Source organism: Rhinatrema bivittatum, chromosome 10 (genome assembly GCF_901001135.1).
Source record: "Rhinatrema bivittatum chromosome 10, aRhiBiv1.1, whole genome shotgun sequence".
Classification (NCBI taxonomy): domain Eukaryota; kingdom Metazoa; phylum Chordata; class Amphibia; order Gymnophiona; family Rhinatrematidae; genus Rhinatrema; species Rhinatrema bivittatum.
Genome location: NC_042624.1, coordinates 36,740,387 through 36,762,323, shown reverse-complemented (window position 1 = coordinate 36,762,323; position 21,937 = coordinate 36,740,387).

The window sequence follows — 21,937 nt, the reverse complement described above, 5'->3', positions numbered from 1 at the left end:
TCAGTTCCAATGACCCTCTATCACTGTCCCCAGGGGTTTTCTGTCTCTTTTGGTGCTTTTCTTCTCCATCATGTTGCCTTGAGGGCTTCATGCCACACTTACTACCACTTTGCCACTCTTGTGCAGCCATGAAGGGTTCATTCACATAGAAACATAAACATAGAAACATAGAAGTGACGGCAGAAGAAGACCAAACGGCACATCCAGTCTGCCCAGCAAGCTTTCACACCTATTTGTTTTCATACTTATCTGTTACTCTTGGTCCTTATAAGTAACTTTTTGGTTCCAATTCCCTTCCACCCCCACCATCGATGCAGACAGCAGTGCTGGAGCTGCATCTAAGTGAAGTATCTAGCTAATTGGTTTGGGGTAGTAACCACTGTAATAAGCAAGCTACTCCCACGCTTGTTTACCCTGCCTGTGCAATTCAGTCCTTGTTGGTTGTCTGAATATAAATCCTCTTTACTTCATTCCCCCTGCCATTGAAGCAGTGAGCTGTGCTGGATATGTATTCCAAGTGAAGTATCAGGCTTAATTGATTCGGGGTAGTAACCGCCATAACAAGTAAGCTACACCCATGCTTATTTGTTTACCCAGATTATGTAATTCATTCCTTGTTGGTTGTTGTCTGAATATAAATCATCTTTTCTTCATTCTCCCTGCTGTTGAAGCAGAGAGCTATGCTGGATATGCATTGAAAGTGAAGTATCAGGCTTATTTGGTTTGGGGTAGTAACCGTCGTAACAAGCAAGCTACTCCCCTGCTTTTTTGTGGATGCAAATCCTTTTTTCCACATTTCCTCTTGCCGTTGAAGCATAGAGCAATGTTGGAGTCGCATTAACGGTGTGTATGTTTATTGAATAAGGATATTAATCTCCAGGTAGTAGCCGTCATTCCTGCAAGCAAGCCACCCCCGTGCCTCTTCTCTTCATTCACATCCTCTAGACTTAATGGATCCACAGTGTTTATCCCATGCCCCTTTGAAATCCTTCACAGTTTTGGTCTTCACCACTTCCTCCAGAAGGGCATTCCAGGCATCCACCAACCTCTCCGTGAAGAAATACTTCCTGACATTGGTTCTGAGTCTTCCTACCTGGAGTTTTAAATCGTGACCCCTGGTTCTGCTGATTCTTTTGCAATGGAAAAGGTTTGTTGTTGTCTTTGGATCATTAAAACCTTTCAAGTATCTGAAAGTTTGAATTATATCACCCCTGCTCCTCCTTTCCTCCAGGGTGTACATATTTAGATTCTTCAATCTCTCCTCATAAGTCATTCGATGAAGACCCTCCACTTTTTTGATCGCCCTTCTCTGGACCGCCTCCATCCTGTCTCTGTCCCTTCAGAGATATGGTCTCCAGAACTGAACACAGTACTTCAGGTGAGGCCTCACCAAGGACCTGTATAAGGGGATTATCACTTCCCTTTTCTTACTCAATATCCCTCTCTCTATGCAGCCCAGCATTCTTCTGGCTTTAGCTATCGCCTTGTCACATTGTTTCGCCGACTTCAGATCATTATAAACTATCACCCCAAGGTCTCTCTCCTGTTCCGTACATATCAGCCCTTCTCCCCCCATCGAATACAATACTTTCGTATTTCCACACCACATATGCATAACTCTGCACTTCTTGGCATTGAATCTCAGCTGCCATATCTTTGACCACTCTTCCATCTTCCTTAAATCCCATCTCATTCTCTCTACTCCTGGTGTGTTCACTTTGTTGCAGATCTAAGTGTCATTCCAATGTTTTTGGTGCCCTTTGCCCACATTTGCAGTCTTGGGATGTTCTGACCATTCTTATTGCTTTCACCTCTGACAGTGCCTTGGAGATCTGCCACTGTGGGAACTGTTTTTCCCCATTGTGGGTCCTTGGGCTCTTTGTGACACTTTTGATGCCAAGTTGACATAATCTTGATGTTTGCATGCCTTCAACCTTCTGCCTACCTACCAGTTTCATTAGAAATGATTCGAAAATTCCAATTTGGAAGCACAGAATAGTCCATATTGCTTCTACCATTGACTATAACGGTATATAATTGAATGAGTAATACGAACAAATGAACATTTTTTTCATTTGAAACAAACCTACTGAATGACTGAGAGGAGAAGATCACCTTGCTGGTGGCTGAAAGGAATCAGTACGTTTTTGCTTAGGACATTGTCTTTTTTTAAAGCATTCGGGCAAAGTTAACTATTTGGGAATATTATTTAGTGTGTTTGAGCTTTTAAAAGTCAGTAAGGCAGTGAATAAACAAGTTAGACTTTGTATTTTTAAATAGTCAGTCAATAAGGCAGCTAGTAAGCAGTAGGTAGTGTGTTTATTTTTAAAAGTCTAAGGCAGCTAGCAAGCAGAACTGAGTGTATTAAAAAAAAACAAAACACAAAAAACCTCCCAAAAAGTAGCCAGAAGCTAGAAATAAGCTAGGAGCAGTGTATACCTAAGTAAAAAGGTTGAAAAGTTCAGCTCAGTTACTCACCTTGGAAAGGTGTTGAGGTAGTGTGATTTGGTCTGAATAGGTACCAACGTTTGTTAATCAAGAGAGCAGTGAGTCACTCTGGATGACTAATTGAAGTTACACTGCTTCACTTTTTTGAAGGAGTTAATAAACATGTGAATAAAGATGAACCGGTAGATGTAGTATACTTGGATTTTCAGAAGGCGTTTGACAAAGTTCCTCATGAGAGGCTTCTAGGAAAAATAAAAAGTCATGGGATAGGTGGCGATGTCCTTTCGTGGATTACAAACTGGCTAAAAGACAGGAAACAGAGAATAGGATTAAATGGACAATTTTCTCAGTGGAAGGGAGTGGGCAGTGGAGTGCCTCAGGGATCTGTATTGGGACCCTTACTTTTCAATATATTTATAAATGATCTGGAAAGAAATACGGCAAGTGAGATAATCAAATTTGCAGATGATACAAAATTATTCAGAGAAGTAAAATCACAAGCAGATTGTGATAAATTGCAGGAAGACCTTGTGAGACTGGAAAATTGGGCATCAAAATGGCAGATGAAATTTAATGTGGATAAGTGCAAGGTGACGCACATAGGGGAAAATATCCCATGCTATAGTTACACAATGTTAGGTTCCATATTAGGTGCTACAACCCAAGAAAGAAATCTAGGCGTCATAGTGGATAACACATTGAAATTGTCGGTTCAGTGTGCTGCAGCAGTCAAAAAAGCAAACAGAATGTTGGGAATTATTAGTAAGGGAATGGTGAATAAAACGGAAAATGTCATAATACCTCTGTATCGCTCCTTGGTGAGACCGCACCTTGAATACTGTGTACAATTCTGGTCACCGCATCTCAAAAAAGATATAATTGCGAAGGAGAAGGCACAGAGAAGGGCTATCAAAATGATAAGGGGAATGGAACAGCTCCCCTATGAGGAAAGACTAAAGAGGTTAGGACTTTTCAGCTTGGAGAAGAGACGGCTGAGGGGGGATATGATAGAGGTGTTTAAAATCATGAGAGGTCTAGAATGGGTAGATGTGAATCAGTTATTTACTCTTTCGGATAATAGAAAGACTAGGGGGCACTCCATGAAGTAAGCATGTAGCACATGTAAAACTAATCGGAGAAAATTCTTTTTTACTCAATGCACAATTAAACTCTGGTATTTGTTGCCAGAGGATTTGGTTAGTGCAGTTAGTATAGCTGTGTTTAAAAAAGGATTGGATAAGTTCTTGGAGAAGTCCATTACCTGCTATTAATTAAGTTGACTTAGAAAATAGCCACTGCTATTACTAGCAACGGTAACATGGAATAGACTTAATTTTTGAGTACTTGCCAGGTTCTTATGGCCTGGATTGGCCACTGTTGGAAACAGGATGCTGGGCTTGATGGACCCTTGGTCTGACCCAGTATGGCATGTTCTTATGTTCTTAAGTGAACAAGCCAAAACAAATTTTTGACACTACACGTGCAGTAGAGGAGGACCGGAAGGCTCATCTGCATACTGCTCCCAGCTTCCACAGGGAGAGGCGTCCAGAGGTCACCGCAAGCGATCCAGGGATTCACTTCCACAGCCCCAGCTTCCAGAGGCCCTGCACCCTTTGCAGTAGAGGAGGACCAGAAGGCTCATCTGCATACTGCTCCCAGCATTCCCTGGGAGAGGCGTCCAGAGGTCACCGCAAGCGATCCAGGGATTCACTTCCACAGCCCCAGCTTCCAGAGGCCCTGCACCCTTTGCAGTAGAGGAGGACCAGAAGGATCATCTGCATACTGCTCCCAGCATTCCCTAGGAGAGGCATCCAGAGGTCACCGCAAGTGATCCAGGGATTCACTTCCACAGCCCCAGCTTCCAGAGGCCTCGCACCCTTTGCAGTAGAGGAGGACTGGAAGCACGTACCTAACAGCTCGCGACGCTCAAACCCTTCAATTAACTGACTGAAGATTAATTTAACAGTGCTTAGAGAGGATTGGTAAGTATTGTTTTCGGAAATCTTTGGACATATAAAAGTTTGGTGAAAGGTAAAGTAGAGGGATATATTATTTAGAGTTGATGTGTGTCTGAGGTAATAAGCAAGCTAGAGATAGTTAATTCTAGTTTGACTTCCCACCCACTCAACCCTTGATTTTTAGGCATGAGACACTTTCTCATTAAAAATCAATCAGGGTCATCTAAATCATACTATTGTACTAGCCCTTATTGAAAGTTTAATCATCTCCTTATAGAACACTAGCTGATTAATTAGTAAATTCACCTGTAAATTTAAAGTACTCTTTCCAACTCCTATAGTATCCTAAACTGAACTAGGAACTCAATAAAACTAAGATGAAGGCAGCAGTCCAGCAGCAAGAGGGGGGCTTTCCAGTCTTTTGCATTGTCACATGTATGATTTTGTACCCGCCAGTGAGGGATTGTATGTGCACTCGGTGCAAAAATTTCCTGGCTCTCAGGGAACGAGTCCGATCTCTGGAGGCAGACTTGGAGGAGCTGAGGCAGACAGAGAGTTACATTAATGAGACCTTCAGGGACATAGTAGCCAAGTCCCAAATCCAGTCTTGCAGCCCCAGTGCTGCCTTGGATCAGAAAGGTCTCCCAATAGGAGAACTTCACCCTGGCATAGCTGGAAGTGGTCCTGAGGCAAGGACCTGCTCTCCAGGTGATGTATTGTCCTCTCGCACTGAGGACAAGTCTCCCAGGGCTACTGCCCAGGAGGGAAAGGTTAGGCTGGCCATCATAGTTGGTGATTCAATTATTGGAAATGTAGATAGCAGGGTGGCTGGTGGACATGAGGACCGCCTGGTAACTTGCCTGCCTGGTGTGAAAGTAGCAGACCTCACGTGTCACCTAGACAGGATTATAGACAGTGCTGAGGAGGAATCGGCTGTTGTGGTACATGTGGGCACCAACGAGAGAGGGAAAAAGGTTTTGGAAGCCAAAGTTAGGATTTTAGGTAGGAGGCTGATATCCAGAACCTCCAGGGTGGCATTCTCTGAAATGCTTCCTGTTCACATGCAGGTCCCCAGAAGCAAGCAGAGCTCCAGAGTTTCAATGCGTGGATGATTCGATGGTGCAGGAAAGAGGGATTCAGTTTTGTAAGAAACTGGGGAAGGGAGAGACTTTTCCAAAAAGATGGGCTCCACCTTAACCAGAGTAGAACCAAGCTGCTGGCACTAACTTTCAAAAAGGAGATAAAGCAGCTTTTAAACTAGAACAAGGGGGAAAGCTGACAATCACTCAGCAGTGCATGGTTCGGAGAAATGTATCCTTGAAGGATATTAATGAAACTGGAGAGTTAGGGCATCCCAACAGAGACGTTCCAATAAAAGCAAACGTAGTCCATGTGCCTATATGTGAAAAATTACCGAAGTTAATGATTTCCAAATTATCCCTAACAACTGAAAAGCAGTTGAAATGTCTGTATGCCAATGCCAGAAGTCTAAGAAGTAAGATAGGAGAGTTAGAGTGTATAGCAAAAAATGATGAGATTGACATAATTGTCATCACCGAAACTTGGTGAAAGGAGGATAACCAATGGGACAGTGCTATATCAGGGTACAAATTTTATTGCAATTATAGGAAGATTCAACTTGGTGGGGGAATGGCACTTTATGTCCGGGAGGGTATTGAGTCCAACAGGATAAAGATCATACCAGAGACTGAATGCTCAGTAGAATCTATATGGGTAGAAATCCCATGTGTGTTGGGTAAACGTTTAGTGAGAGGAGTATACTACCATCCACCTGAACAAAATGGTCAGACAGATGATGAAATGCTAAGAGAAATCAAGGAAGCTAACCAATTTGGCAGTGCAATGACAATGGGAGATTTCAATTACCCCAATATTGACTGTGTAAATGTAACATCAGGACTTGCTAGAGACATAAAGTTCCTGGATGTAATAAATGACTGCTTCATGGAGCAATTGGTTCAGGAACCAACAAGAGAGGGAGCTGTTTTAAAGTTAATTCTTAGTAGATTTGGTGAGAGAGGTAACAATGGTGGGGCCACTTGGCAACAGTGATCACAATATGATTAAATTTAAACTAATAACTGGAAGGGGGACAATAAGTAAATCTACAGCTCTAACACTAAACTTTTCAAAAGGGAAACTTTGATAAAATGAGGAAAATAGAAAAAAACTGAAAGGTGCAGCCGCAAAGATTAAAAGTGTTCAGCAGGCATGGACATTGTTTAAAAATACAATCCTAGAGGTGCAGTCCATATGTATTCCACGCATTAAGAAAGGTGAAAGGAAGGCAAAATGATTACTGTCATGGCTAAAAGATGAGGTAAAAGAGGCTATTTTAGCCAAAAATATTATCCTTCAAAAATTGAAAGAAGGATCCATCTGAAGAAAATAGGCTAAATCCTGGGGGGGGGGGGGGGGGGGGGGGGGGGGGGGGGGGGGGGGGGGGGGGGGGCACGTCAGGAAGCTGCAAGACTTGCCAAAAGTCCCTGGTGGTCCGGGGGGGGGGGGGGGGTCCTGGAGCGATCTCCTGCACTCGCGCCGTCAGCTGCCAGTATTCAAAATGGCGCAGATAGCCCTTGCCCTTACTATGTCACAGGGGCTACCGGTGCCATTGGTCAACCCCTGTCACATGGTAGGAGAACAAGATGGCGCCAGCCATCCATTGCTCCTACCATGTGACAGGGGCCGACCAATGGCACCGGTAGCCCCTGTGACATCGTAAGGTCAAAGGGCCATCGGCGCCATTTGATTTGTGGCAGGCCCGACAGCCCAATGGCCCGGAGGGAGAGATAGATCGTGGGACCCTGCTGGACCACCAGGGCTTTAAGTAAGACTTGGGGAGGGATTGGGATGATGGGGGGTATATTAAAGTAAATTTGAGGGGTGGGGGGTGGTTTTTTTCAAGTTTCGTTTCAGTTTTTTCACTTCGTTTTTCTGGGTTCGGGTTCAGGTTCCGGCTTCGCGTTTAACGAAAAACGATACATGGGAAAACAAGTTTTCCCACGAAGCGCCCAAACTGAAACCTGACTCGACCCACAAAAACGACTGTCATCTCTAGATGGTATGCATCCTAGGGTACTGAAGGAATTAAAAAATGAAATTTCTGATCTATTAGTTAAAATTTGTAACCTATCATTAAAATCATCCATTGTACCTGAAGACTGGAGGGTGGCCAATTTAACTTCAATATTTAAAAAGGGCTCCAGGGGCGATCCAAGTAACTATAAACCAGTGAGCCTGACTTCAGTGCCAGGAAAAATAGTAGAAACTATTCTCAAGATCAAAATCGTAGAGCATATAGAAAGACATGGTTTAATAGAACACAGTCAACATGGATTTACCCAAGGAAAGTCTTGCCTAACAAATCTGCTTCATTTTTTTGAAGGGGTTAATAAACATGTGGATAAAGGTGAACCGGTACAAGTAGTGTATTTGGATTTTCAGAAGGCATTTGACAAAGTCCCTCATGAGAAGCTTCTATGAAAACTAAAAAGTCATGGGATAGGAGGCGATGTCCTTTCGTGGATTACAAACTGGTTAAAAGACAGGAAACAGAGAGTAGGATTAAATGGTCAATTTTCTCAGTGGAAAACAGTGGGGTGTCTCAGGGATCTGTGCTTGGACCGGTGCTATTCAATATATATATATATAAATGATCTGGAAAGGAATACGATAAGTGAGGTTATCAAATTTGTGGACAATACAAAATTATTCAGATAGTTAAATCACATGCGGATTGTGATACATTACATGAGGACCTTGCAAGACTGGAAGATTGGGCATCCAAAAATGTCAGATGAAATTAATGTGGACAAGTGCAAGGTGTTGCATATAGGGAAAATAAACCTTGCTGTACTTACACGATGTTAGGTTCCATATTAGGAGCTACCACCCAGGAAAAAGATCTAGGCATCATAGTGGATAATACTTTAAAATCGTTGACTCATTGTACTGCAGCAGTCAAAAAAGAAAACAAAATGTTAGGAATTATTAGGAAGGGAATGGTTAATGAAACGGAAAATGTCATAATGCCTCTGTATCGCTCCATGGTGAGACCGCAACTGGAATACTGTGTACAGTTGTTGCGACTGTCGCTGCCCGATGTCTCCACTATGCCTACTTTACCGCTTTGGCGACTCCCTCTTTGCCTGTTGGAAGTTTGGCTGCCGCAGCATCCTCTTGCCATCCTCTTCTGGCATCCCTGGACCGGCTAGATGCTGCACACCGTCATGTTTCCCTGGAGCCTAAGGGCGTGTGCAGCCCCGACTGAAGTACCAGCAGTGGCGTGAACCTCAGGGGCATCCCCCTGAGATGATGTCATCCGCACCGGATACTTAAGGTCTCTGAAATTGCTCACGAATGAAGTTAGCAAGGGGGATGGGTTACTCTATCTAATCTACTCTGCCTCCTCGGACTGACCTGCTCCTCGGGGGCCTCGCTTTCTCTTTTGCTTTTCAGATCGCAGTGTGGAACCGGTACTCGCTCCTCGAGGGCCCTCGTTCCCGGACTTGCTACTGAATACCACTTCTGCCAGGAAGTCATCGCTGCCTACAACAACAATGAGTTACCATCTCTCTCTCTCAGAGCGTTCCCTGGAATCAGGTACTCGCTTCTCGAGGGCCTACTTCTTTCCAGCTCCTGGGCTGCTTCCATGAAACTATTGTGTGAGTGTTACCATCAAGGTTCTGTTCCTGAACTCTGCATACCCTGCCTACTCACTATAGTCAGTTTCTCTACAGCTCAGTTATTGTTGAATAACCAGCTTTAAAGTGCTGCCCCAGAACACACAGAGGCCAAATTTAATACAAACCAATTTAAGTTTATTATTTAATATTGAAAGCCAATTATATGAGACCCCTGGAAGACACAGAGTGGGAGCCTTATGTTTCTAAAGGCTCTCCCTGCGTTTGTCAGTGAGTGCTAACTTTTTATAGGTAAAACATACAATGATCCTTAATAGGACTGCATAGAGCAGGGGTCCCCAACCACCGGGCCGCAGACCGGGACCGGGCCGTGGGAGTTTTTTGCCGGTCCGCGGCGCCGCCAAGCACCGGCAGGTGTGTCGCGCGCTCCTGGTCCCTCCCGCTGCCGTTGCCGCCGGGCTGTCAGCAAGTTAAAGCCCAGTGGGAACGGCAGCGGTCCTAGAAGAAGCTGTGGCACCCGTGGCTGGCCTTTTCTTCTTCCCACGCCTGCCCCCCCCTCGTGACCCGGAACAGGAAGTGATACGCGGTGCGAGGGAAGGAGAAAGAGCCGTGCCGCGTGATAAAGTAGCAGCGGCGGCTGCAGCATCGGTCCCCGAGCAATCGAAGCAGCTGGTAATCGAGAAAGGAGTCAGCAGCATGAGCCTCCCGCGGTCGATGGGATTCTACTTTCTTGGCCTGCGGGGGCTGCTGCAGCTCCCATTTGTGCTCCGGGGTGGGGGTGGGGGTGGGGGAGGAAGTGAGTGAGAGAAAGAGAGAGAAGCAGCCAGCCAGCCTGTGTGTGATTGACTGGTCAGAGAGCTGATGTGAGAGACAATGAAAGTGATTGCTCAGGGAGATGACTGATGTGTATGGGAGAGTGTGAGACATTAGTCAGGGAGGTGACTGGTGTGTGTGTGTGTGTGTGTGTGTGTGTGTGTGAGATAGAAAAAGCATGGAAGTGAGAAGTCTGGGTATGTGGGAAAGAATGGGCGTAAGAAGCCTGGTGTTGTGGGGGTGAAAGAAAGCATGGGAGTGAGAAACCTGGGTGAGTGTGCATGCATGAGAGAGAGAGACTGCTTGGTAAGGTGACAGTGTGTGTGAGAGAAAAAGACTGGTGTGTGTGAATGTGAGAGAATGTGATTCAGGGAATGGAAGCCTGTGCATGTGGAAAGCGAGCATGGAAATGAGAGAGAGACTGCTGTGTGTGTAACAGAGAGAAAGTGATTATGGGAATGAGAAGCCTGTGCATGTGAAGAGAGTGAGCATGGGAGTGAGAAACCTGGGTGTGTGTGAGACACAGCATGGGAGGGAGAAGCCTGTATATCTGAAAGAGAACATGGGAGTGGGAAGCCTGTGTGTGTGTGTGTATGCATGAGCGAGATCAGGTGACTGGTGTGTGTGTGTGTGTGTGTGAGAGAGAGAGAGAAATAAGGTGATTATGGGAATGAGAAGCCTGTGCATGTGAAGAGTGAGCATGGGAGTGAGAAACCTGGGTGTATGTGAGACACATCATGGGAGGGAGAAGCCTGTATATTTGAAAGAGAACATGGGAGTGAGAGACTGGTGAGTGAGTGTGTGTGTGTGTGTGTGAGAGAAAGAAATTGATTATGGGAATGAGAAGCCTATGCATGTGGAGAGAACAAGCATGGGAGTGAGAGACTGGTGAGTGAGTGAATGTGTGTGTGTGTGTGTGTGTGTGTGTGTGTGAGAGAGAGAGAGAGACAGAGAAAGTGATTATGAGAGTGAGAAGCCCATATATGTAAGTAGAACACGGGAGTGGGAAGCCTGTGTGTGTGTGTATGGCATGAGAGAAACTGTTCAGGAAGGTGACTGGTGTGTGTGTGCCAAAGACTGTTTGGGAGATGATTGGTGTGTGAGAGACAGAAATTGGTCATGGGGGCATGACTGGTATGGTGTGTGTGTGAGAGACATGGGCACTAAGGAAGAGGACCATAAGTATAGAGTTTAGCTTCTACTGCTGCTTCTGGTGTGTGCCACGGCCTGCAGGGAAGGGGAGTAGGAGAGCTGCTGGAGGGGGTAAGTAAAGGTGGCTTTTTACGGTTTTTTTCCTTGACTGCCATTTTAATTGTGTGATGTCTGCTTTTTTGAAATATTTTATTGGTGTTTGAAGAATGTTTAATAGTTTTTATGAGTTTTAATTGTTGGATGTTATTCTGTTCATAGCTGTTTTGAAACATTTATTCTGCTTATTAGTATAGTTTTACAATTATTTCTGTGTGGGGATCTATAGCTGCTTGCTAGTTCTGTTTTCCTAATAAGAGGTGTATTGGTTTTTAGGACCTGATTTAATATTTGTAGTGTTGCCTTTTCATAGATAGGGTTGCTCCTGTTTGAATGTATTCCATAATACAGGTGTAACTGTGTGCGGATTAGTTTATGTGCATTACTACAGATCCTGGGAGTATGTTAGGTCGGTTCTGTGTCTGTTACCGAGATGAGATATTTTGCTAGCATGTAAGCGTTTGTATCGGTCTTATTTGTTGTGTTTTCTCAAGAGGACATGCATTGGTGGTAAACTGCTGTCTTTTCATAAGTAGGGCTATTGAGCCTGGAAGTAGAAGGAGTTTGAGTTGCTGTTACTGAGATGTCACCAGAACCAGAATATCTTTTTTGTAGGGTGAGTTGTATGGGGAATGTCATAATTCTGCTTTACATCCATTATTGTGGGTCAGGGGGGTTCCCGTGGATACAAACTGTGAAAACCTATGGTGAGTTGAGTCACATTCACATTATAAATGTCATAATTAAATGATAAGTATGCACTAAAATCCAACCCCTCCTTAAACCCCACACCCATATGACCAAAGTCCCGCCCTGCCGGGCCATGGAAAAATGTTCTTGCTTGAAGCCGGTCCCTGGTGCAAAAAAGGTTGGGGACCACTGGCATAGAGTATCAGGTACCACATGTCCTGTGTCCAAATCAGACAACCTATGTCTAAGATTCCCTCATCCCGCCTCCCATTTTGAGATCCAATTAGGCCTAGCAGATACCCACATGTCTGATGATGGCTGTCAATTATCCTAGTAGTTCTTTGTTCAGTCACTCATTCCAGTCCTTGTTCCAGTCCTTTGATCAGACTCCTAATCTCATGGGGATCTCCAGTTAAACTGGGCTCCTCAAGTCGAGACAGTAGTCTGAGAACATGGCTTGGTCCATGTGTTTGTTGTGACCTCATGACCCTCAATCATATCTGAATAGGTCTGAATTCATTACAGATGTCTCCCAGAAGCCATTCAAGCTCGGGTCAGTCTGAGTTCCTTGTATGCCAGCAGTTCCAGCTAGGCCGAGACAGCAAAGGATTCTGGATAAGCTGAGTAAACCAAAGTCTGAGCCAAAGTCTTCATGTTAGGCTTCCCATATATCATTATGCAGGATCGCTGATCCAGTATCTGAGGGACTACAGCACAGCCGGGCACTTCCAGCTCACTACTGCCACCTCTGGTGGTTCAATATACTGTGTAATAAAAGAATTAGTGTGTGTCTGTCTCCATACTCTGAGCCTGACCGGTGGTCCCTCTCGGGATCCTCTCCCAGGGGCGTGGTCATCTGCTACCAGCCCAAGGATCCACCCACAACTACCTCAAACACTAACAGATTGCTAACTCCATGGATCTGGCACAACTCAATGCCTTGCAGGCCATACCGGGCCTGGCCAGGTGCATTGTGGAGCAGCAAGATGCCTTGGAGAAACTTACTTCAGCGTTTCATCAGCTACACACACAGAAGTTTCAAGGCATAGCTTCCAACCATGAAGGTCAGTTACAGGAGGTAACTTTAAAAACTGCTGTACCACTGGCGGCTCCAATCCGCTTTTCCGGTGAAATCCAGAAGACCCGGGGCTTTTTAAACCAGTGCTACATGCATTTTGCCTTCCAGCAATCTTTATTTCCTATGGCTCTTTCCAAGACGACCTACATCCTTTCTTACCTGGATGGTAAGACCTTGTCTTGGACACCTACCTTGTGGGAGCACAAGGACCCCATTTTGCAGGACATAGAAGGATTTATGGACTTGTTTAAATCCGTTTTCATGCAACGAACTGCTGTAGCCGGTTCTACTTTGGTGGAAATGAAGCCAGGCAACAGATCATTGGCTGAATTTGCCATCGAATTCAAACCTCTTGTGCAGAACTCCGCTGGGACCCCAAATGTCTCAAGACACTCTTTTGCAGAGGCCTGGCTACCCGTTTAAAGGACGAGCTGGCTGCTCACGAAACACCTGACTCGCTGGATGAAGTAGTAGCTTTGGCCACTCGGATTGATCACCGGTTCCAGGACAAAGTGAAGGAACTCCGACCTAAGGTGTTACCTGGGTTGAAACAGGCTAGTTCTATATCCGCACCTCAGATGGTTCCAGTAATTCTTGCTGCTGATAAAGATGAACCGATGCAACTTGGTCATGGACTTTTGACTTCCAAAGAAAGAAGGCTTCGGAAGACGTGCAGTCTTTGCATGTACTCTGGTCAGCCGGCCATAATGTGTCTACATGCTCCATTCGTCCGGAAAATGGACGGGCCTAAGTCGGGCAGGAGGACTGTTCTTAGGCCACACCTCGTCCCCTCCTCCGCTGTCTCTTCCAGTCTCCTTGACTTATGGACTGGTCACGGTTCAGACTCCTGCCCCGGTGGACTCAGGGGCAGAAGGCAACTTCATTCTCAGATGTCTAGTGGAAGACTTAAGGAGTTCCCTCATCAAGCTGAAAGATCCACTTGTTACGCTTGGGCTGAGTTCTGGAGTAGTGAGCACCACCCAGAAGGGTGGCTCCAGGTGGAGAGAGACAGGGATGGCTAGAAACAGTGTCTGGGTCCAGGCTGGGTCAGGGCAGGTGGCAAGTAGCAGTGTCTGGGTCCAGGCTGAGTCAGGGCAGGTGGCAAGTAGCAGTGTCTGGGTCCAGGCTGAGTCAGGGCAGGCGGCAAGTAGCAGTGTCTGGGTCCAGGCTGAGTCAGGGCAGGTGGCAGAGCAAGGCAGGTCAGAAGGCCTGTAGGCCACACACACACAGAAGGCCCGTAGACCACACACACAGAGAAGGCCCGTAGGCCACACACAGCAAGCAGGGCAAGACAGGTCAGAAGGCCCGTAGGCCTCACATAGCAAGCGGGGCAAGGCAGTTCAGAAGGCCCGTAGGCCACACACACACAGAAGGCCCGTAGGCCACACACACACAGAAGGCCCGTAGGCCACACACAGCAAGCAGGACAAGACAGGTCAGAAGGCCCGTAGGCCACACACAGCAAGCAGGGCAAGACAGGTCAGAAGGCCCATAGGCCACACATAGCAAGCAGGGCAAGGCAGGTCAGAAGGCCTGTAGGCCACACATAGCAAGCAGGGCAAGGCAGGTCAGAAGGCCCGTAGGCCACACACAGCAAGCAGGGCAAGACAGGTCAGAAGGCCCGTAGGCCACACATAGCAAGCAGGGCAAGGCAGGTCAGAAGGCCCATAGGCCACACACAGTAAGCAGGGCAAGACAGGTCAGAAGGCCCGTAGGCCACACATAGCAAGCAGGGCAAGGCAGGTCAGAAGGCCCGTAGGCCAGGTAAGGAAAGCAAGGAAGAAGGCCCGAAGGCCGCGCAAGGCTAGGCAAAGCAAGGTCCAAGGACCAAACACACAGCAAGCAAGGAAGGCTAGAGCAGGGAGCCCAGGCGAGCTCGATGCCGAAGCACCGAGGGAACTGTCAGGCAGGGTTATAAAGGCAAGACTAGAAGATAGAGTGAACAAGAGAGATGGACTGGGTCTGTCAGGAGAGCCAGCTCTAGAGGGACCCTGGTGGTGAGGCGGTTGCACAGCAGCCATAGCCGTAACAGTACCCCCTCCTCAAGGCCTCCCCCTCCTCCTGGGTCCCATTTGTGCAGGGGGTACTCAATAATGAAATCAGACCCCTCCAAGGGCGATGCGGCAGGTTCAACTCGTTCCCGAGGCAGCAAAGCAGTCCAGAACCCCTCCTGGGGTGATACAGTAGACATGAACCCCACCTGGGGCAGAAAAATAGTCCATAACCCCTCCTGGGGCAAGGCGTCAGGCTCGGACCCCTCCTGGGACGACAGCAGGGCCAGTCCGGACCCCTCCGGGGGCGGAAGCTGGACCAGTACGGACCCCTCCAGGGGCAGCAGCAGCTGGAGCGGTTCAACAGGCTCAGATGGCTGAGTCAGAAAGTCTGTCAGTGGGACCGGTTTGAGCCCCTCCGGGGGCGGCAGCAGGACCGGTTCGAGCCCCTCCGGGGGTGGCAGCAGGACCGGTTCGAGCCCCTCCGGGGGCGGCAGCAGGGCCAGTTCGAACCCCTCCGGGGGCGGCAGCAGGGCCAGTTTAGCAGGCTCAGATGACTGAATCAGAAGGTCTGTCAGTAGGACCGGTTCGAGCCCCTCCGGGGGCGGCAGCAGGACCGGTTCTGACCCCTCAGGGGATGGCAGCTGGACCAGTTCAAACCCCTCTGGGGGCAGCAGCAGGACTGGATCGATCCCCTCCGGGGGCGGCAGCAGGGCCGGTTCAAGCCCCTCCGGGGGCGGCTGCAGGGCCGGTTCGGCAGGCTCAGATGGCTGGGTCAGAAAGTCTGTCAGTAGGACCAGTTTGGACCACTCAGGGGATGGTAGCAGGACCAATTTGAGCCCCTCCGGGGGCGGCAGCAGGACCGGTTCGAGCCCCTCCGGGGGCGGCAGCAGGACCGGTTCAGCAGGCTCTTCTCGGGGTAGTGCAGCAGGCTCGGACCCCTCTCGGGGTGAAACAGCAGGCTTGAACCCCTCTCTGGGCATTGTAGCAGGCTTGGACCCCTCTCGGGGCGATACAGCAAGCTCGGACCCCTCTCGGGGCGATGTAGCAGGCTCAGACCCCTCTCGGGGTAAAACAACAGGCTTGGACCCCTCACGGGGTGATACAGCAGGCTTGGACCCCTCTCAGGGTGATGCAGCAGGCTCGGACCCCTCTTGAGGCGAAACGGCAGGCTCGGACCCCTCTCGGGGCGAGGTAGCAGGCTCGGACCCCTCTCGGGGTGATACAGCAGGCTCGGACCCCTCTCGGGGCGATGTTGCAGGCTTGGATCCCTCTCGGGGCGATGAAGCAGGCTTGGACCCTTCTCGGGGTGATGCAGCAGGTTTGGACCCCTCTCGGGGCAAAACAGCAGGCTTGGGCCCCTCTCGGGGTGATTCAGCAGATTCGGACCCCTCTCAGGGTGATGCAGCAGATTCGGGCCCCTCTCGGGGTGATGCAGCAGGCTTGGGCCCCTCTCGGGGTAATGCAGCAGACTCAGGCCCCTCTCGGGGTGATGCAGCAGGCTGAGACCCTTCTTGGGGTGATGCGGCAGGCTCAGATGGCAGAGCAGCAAGGTTAGAAGTAGTGTGCATGGAAGACACAGATTGTACTGCCACGAGCTTGATATCTCGAGGCAAAGTCTGAAGCTCCTGATTTTGTTTCTGGAGGAGCAGTTTAGAGAAGGTACAGGCAGTTCTAGGACATCTAGGGAAGGTGCTCGTTAGTGTCTCAACAGCAGCTGTGGGAAGCAGAACCCTGCTAGAGTTAATCAGCTCTCTCTGTTTTAGAGAAACCTGTTCCGGAGGCTCTAGCACTGGTATCACAGAAGCCTTCTTGGCCAGGTAAGTCCTGGGTATTTCTATCCACAAACTGCCAGTTAAAATGTCTGTTTTAGTTGAGCCAGAAGCAGAATACCGGTTAGGAGGGCTGATTGTTTTTTCTAATGGAACAGCTGGTCCTAGAGCAGCACAACGGGGGCAGGGTTTGCCTGGTGGTAACAAACACGGAATACAGGAGCATTTCCACCACCCTGGTTTTGGAGTTAAGACAATTTAAACATTCCTGATAGACTGAGACGTTCCTCTTACAACAACTGCTGCATACCCAGTGTTCTTGGTCTGAGAGTTGACAGGCCAGACAGTTCTTATAACTGGGATAGTTCAAAGTCTGGCAACAAGCACAGACATAAAAACTTGGAGGCTGCGGCATACTGTGAGTAGAAGGACAAAGAAAAAATTGGCTCACCGGTAGTACCAAGACCTATCTCATCCCCTGGAAATTGGTGGCTTCGGCATACTGTTACACTTGGGCTGAGTTCTGGAGTAGTGAGCACCACCCAGAAGGGTGGCTCCAGGTGGAGAGAGACAGGGATGGCTAGAAACAGTGTCTGGGTCCAGGCTGGGTCAGGGCAGGTGGCAAGTAGCAGTGTCTGGGTCCAGGCTGAGTCAGGGCAGGTGGCAAGTAGCAGTGTCTGGGTCCAGGCTGAGTCAGGGCAGGCGGCAAGTAGCAGTGTCTGGGTCCAGGCTGAGTCAGGGCAGGCGGCAAGTAGCAGTGTCTGGGTCCAGGCTGAGTCAGGGCAGGCGGCAGAGCAAGGCAGGTCAGAAGGCCCATAGGCCACACACACACACAGAAGGCCCGTAGGCCACACACACAGAGAAGGCCCGTAGGCCACACACACACAGAAGGCCCGTAGTTCACACACAGCAAGCAGGGAAAGACAGGTCAGAAGGCCCGTAGGCCTGTCGGGAGGGTGGAGGAAGCTAAGGTATTAGTTTTAAAGGGTTGGGGTGGGTTTTTTGTTTATCGGCTCGGGCGCAGCCGATAAACAAAACTGCAATTGGGCTCGATGAAAAAAAAAACCACATGTGAATCAGAACTGGAATCCGAACCGATTCTGGTTCCGATTCACATCTCTAATATACACATGTATTTGTCGCCACACATACATTTTTTGAAAGATATGCTCCCTTTTATTTTTTAAAGTGGCCACTAGGGATGTGCTTTCATTTTCATTTGTTTTGGTAATTGTCATTTATTTATTTATTTATTTATTTAAGATCTTATATTCTGCGACCTCCATACATCTGTTTGATGCAGATTACATAAAAACATTCATAAAAGAAAATTGTAAACAGAACAAAACATATTAAAATCAGTTACATCTTACAAAAATTACAATACATTAACAGAAAAGTTACATGGATTACCCACTCAAACGAATGCCTCCTGGAACAGCATAGCCTTCACCATTTTCCTGAAACATTTGAAGTCCTGTTGTTTGAGTATAACATTTTTTTTTTAAATAAAATTGTATTTTGTGCACAGGAGTACAACTTGTGCATATAAAATTCATTTAAACTACCAAAATAAATGAAACAAACTGAAAAAAATAAACCCAAAGAAAATAAAATGAATGAACTGTATGGTTTTTGTGAGCACATCTTTATTAGGCACAACTCTCAAAGCTAAACACAGAAACTCTTTGAAAATTAGCCCTAAGTCAGCCACATTATTTTATTAGCATTGGATTGCTTATTCATAAGCCACTTTACATGAAAAGCAGCTTTTTTCCATAAGAGGTGGAAATCTTTGGTTATATCTCGCGATATAGCACTAAAAATAGCATTTAACAGCTGTTGAACTGATGATATCGCCATATTGATGCTTATCCACATGAACATAAGCAGCTAACTTTAAGATAGCCAGAGTTATTCAGCTGTGTGACCATGTTGCTGAATAGTTTTATCCAGATAACTAGCTGAGTAGTTCAGTGGCTGAATGTTGGCCTCTTAGTTTTTATTGCTTTTTATGCTCTTTCTTGTGTGACACTGGGGCTGGTTTTTCTGACACCTCCACTGTCACACAAGAAACAAGAGGGATTAGGTTATAGTATCACTTAGGTTTTTATACATGTATTTCCGCCTATCTGCTGATAGTTGCAGGTACCTTTTTTACCTGCTACTGGGGTTTGCAGACATGTGTGTTTTAAATTTGTCTGCTTCTTTAGCATACGAACACTGGGGCAGCCACAGGGTCAGCTGTATTGTGGTTCTTGTAAAGTCTGGTTGTGGATAGACAGAGCTCTTTGGCAAGTGAACTCACCTTCTATTTCCATGGTAGTATTTGTATATTTGTAGGATTAGGGAGGAAGATGGGGGAGCCACAGAGTGAGAGATTGGGTTTTTTTTACATCACCACTGCCAATTGGCATTTTCCTGGAGTGCTGAGTGTCTGGGTGTTTTGGTGAGTTTGTGACACAAAAGGGTGTGATTGTTATAGTAGATTTTTCTTAGGGGGTAATGTACGTTGATTCCTGAGATTCTGCCAAGCCCTGGCACATTTTATATGGCAATGTTATGGCCATTCAGGTGTCAGATACCTTAAGAGATTAAATTTCTATATTAGAAAAGATTAAAAGACTCCAATGGAGGTCAAAAACAAATTAAATGGACTGTATATGTTGACATTTAAGCTTCAATATAAAACTATGTGTTATCCTAACCATACTTGAGTATTCCCCTAATTTGCTTTACCCAAAATAATTAATGGAAATGTCACAGAATGCTCTAGATCCATATCCTCTTTTAGAGGAACTTCTAGATGATTCTGCCTATTGAGGGGACTATCTTGCAAAACCAGTGTTTTCTCAGCATTCTGTTGATGGCCCCTTGGTGTTTCTCACAGACCCAATTATGGGTCTCAACCATTGGTAAAAATATTGAGAGACCTCTGAAAACTCCCTTAGTGCTACCCTCCAGTGGAGGTTTCCCCTAAGGCATAGCAAGCCTTATATGTGGGGCATTGCTCCTTGGCATAATTGTCTCAGACCCCAGAGTTGGTCTTTGATGAGACATTCTACCCTGAAGCTGGAGGAACAACTAGGATGTTTTGTGGCATTCCCAAGCTGTCAGCATGCCAAGCTGAGAAACCCACCTTTTGCATATGTACCACTTGAGAAGAAATCACATGGCATGTACCCCCTTAGAACAGCTCCCAGTATTGCATACTACCTCAGCTACACAAGAGGAATACATTCCCTGGCCATGTAAGATGACTGCTATGCATACAAGGGGAGAGGGACAATAGGGCCATATTGATTTGATTTAAAAGTTGTTTAAAGATGTAACCCTGTACAGTCTACAATATAGGAAAAGGCCTTTGGGTTGCACCATCACATCTACATTCCCTCTGGGGACCTTTTATTAGTTTGCAAATAGACTTTATTGTGATGCCCTAAGTGTTAAAATGAAAATATATCTAATCTGCTGTTTGTATGTTTATTGAGTAGGCTAAGGCATTTCCTGTTGTCAAAGATGATGCTATGACTGTGGCTAACAATCTTTTAACTGAGGTCATACTTTGCTGTGGGATCCCAGAGATACCCAGCCCCATAAGAAGCCAATCTAGCTGGAGCATCATCTAGTATCACTAGTGCCTTGTCAGAGCCAGGTGTCCCCTAGAGTCAAAATGCTGTCTAAGTTCCTGCCCCTGGTTTTTCTACCTGCTGGATCCTCTGGCCTTCATCTGTACCAGCATCGTAAACAGGCCATCAAGTTGTTCCAATCTATCAGCTCTGGTCTCAACCTTACCCAATTCTGGCTTTGCACCACATGCCTATTACTATGACTGATTTCGCCAACATGTTTACCTACTCAGGGTCAATGCAAGAGGATTAGACACCCTAGGCACCTTCTGCCTTGCGCTGCCCCCCTCCCCCAGTTATGTCGCCATCCACCTGGTCGTGCCGCAACCCCCAGGTTGCGCCGCCCCATCTATTAGGGGGTGCGAGCCATGTGGGGCCGTGAGTGGCAGTGCCGCAGTGGCAAAGAGAAGTGGAGATTGTTGAATCTCTACTCCTCTTTGGCACCACCGCTTGCGGCTCCACATGGCTCGCGCCCTAGACCCAAGCCTAGTTTGCCTAATGGTTCTACCAACCCTGCACCTACTCTCACCCTTATGAACCGGGGTGATTTTTGTCACTGTCTTATCCCAGTCACTTTGATGAATGTCCATGAGCCTCCCGATTGGTGTTTCAAGTTGTGTTCCAACAAAACAACCTTGACTCTGACTTCAGCTGTGAATAGGTCTGATGACTAAGGTGCAATAACAACCTGAGTGCAACTTGGAAAAAGAACAATACCTGCTTGATATGGTTTCTCCAAAGTCCAGTTTTTGACCCATATGTACACTGGTTTCTTTGACTCCCATTGACATCTATCAAAAGACAGTGCAAAAGTCTTTAGGTTCTAGTCAAAAGAAAATCTACCTGTTTTTACCAAACTCTAAATCTATGGCAATGAACTGTATTATGCTGGAAAATGTCTCTTTACAGCTCCTCTCCATGTTCCTCAGCTTGTGGACCCACATAGAAGACCCCTTTGTCAGGATGGACAATGACACCAAGGAAAAGAAACAAATGGGAGAGGGCATCTGACTTGCTACCCCCGTGGTCACAGAGATCACATAACCTTGTAGCAATGCCAGGACCTCTATTTATTCATGTTTTTCTCCCAAGCCTGGGGGGGGGGGGAGGGTCATCAAACTTGAGAAATGTGTTCTTAGCTTTTTCCTCACTATTGAAAGTATCACCTGCCAGACTTAAACTGCCATTAGTGCCTTGCAACAGGAAGTCTTTATCTGGGTTGCTCTGAACAATATTGTTGCTTTCAGGGCCGGTGCAAGGGGATTTGGCGCCCTAGGCGAGCCTTCTCCCTTGCGCCCCCCCCCCCCCCCGGTCTCGGCCCCGACCCTTACCTCATTCTCGATCATGCCCGCTGACTGGGGTTTTCTGGGTCGCAAGCAGGTTGGGCACTGCTTGCGGCCTGCCAAACTCCACTCCTCTTTGCCACCACTTGCGGCTCCATATGGCTCGCACCCATTGACGCACCAAGGGTCTCCGGTGCCCGGGGGCCAATGCATGTGTGCCTCTCCAGCATCCCCCCCTTAATCCTTCTTGTACTAATGCTTAAGGTCACAGAAAATCAGTGGTGTCTCCAGACAGAAGAATTGGGGGGGGGGGGGGGGGGCCAAAAATGACATTTCTTCATCTCACCCACCTCTATAGCATGG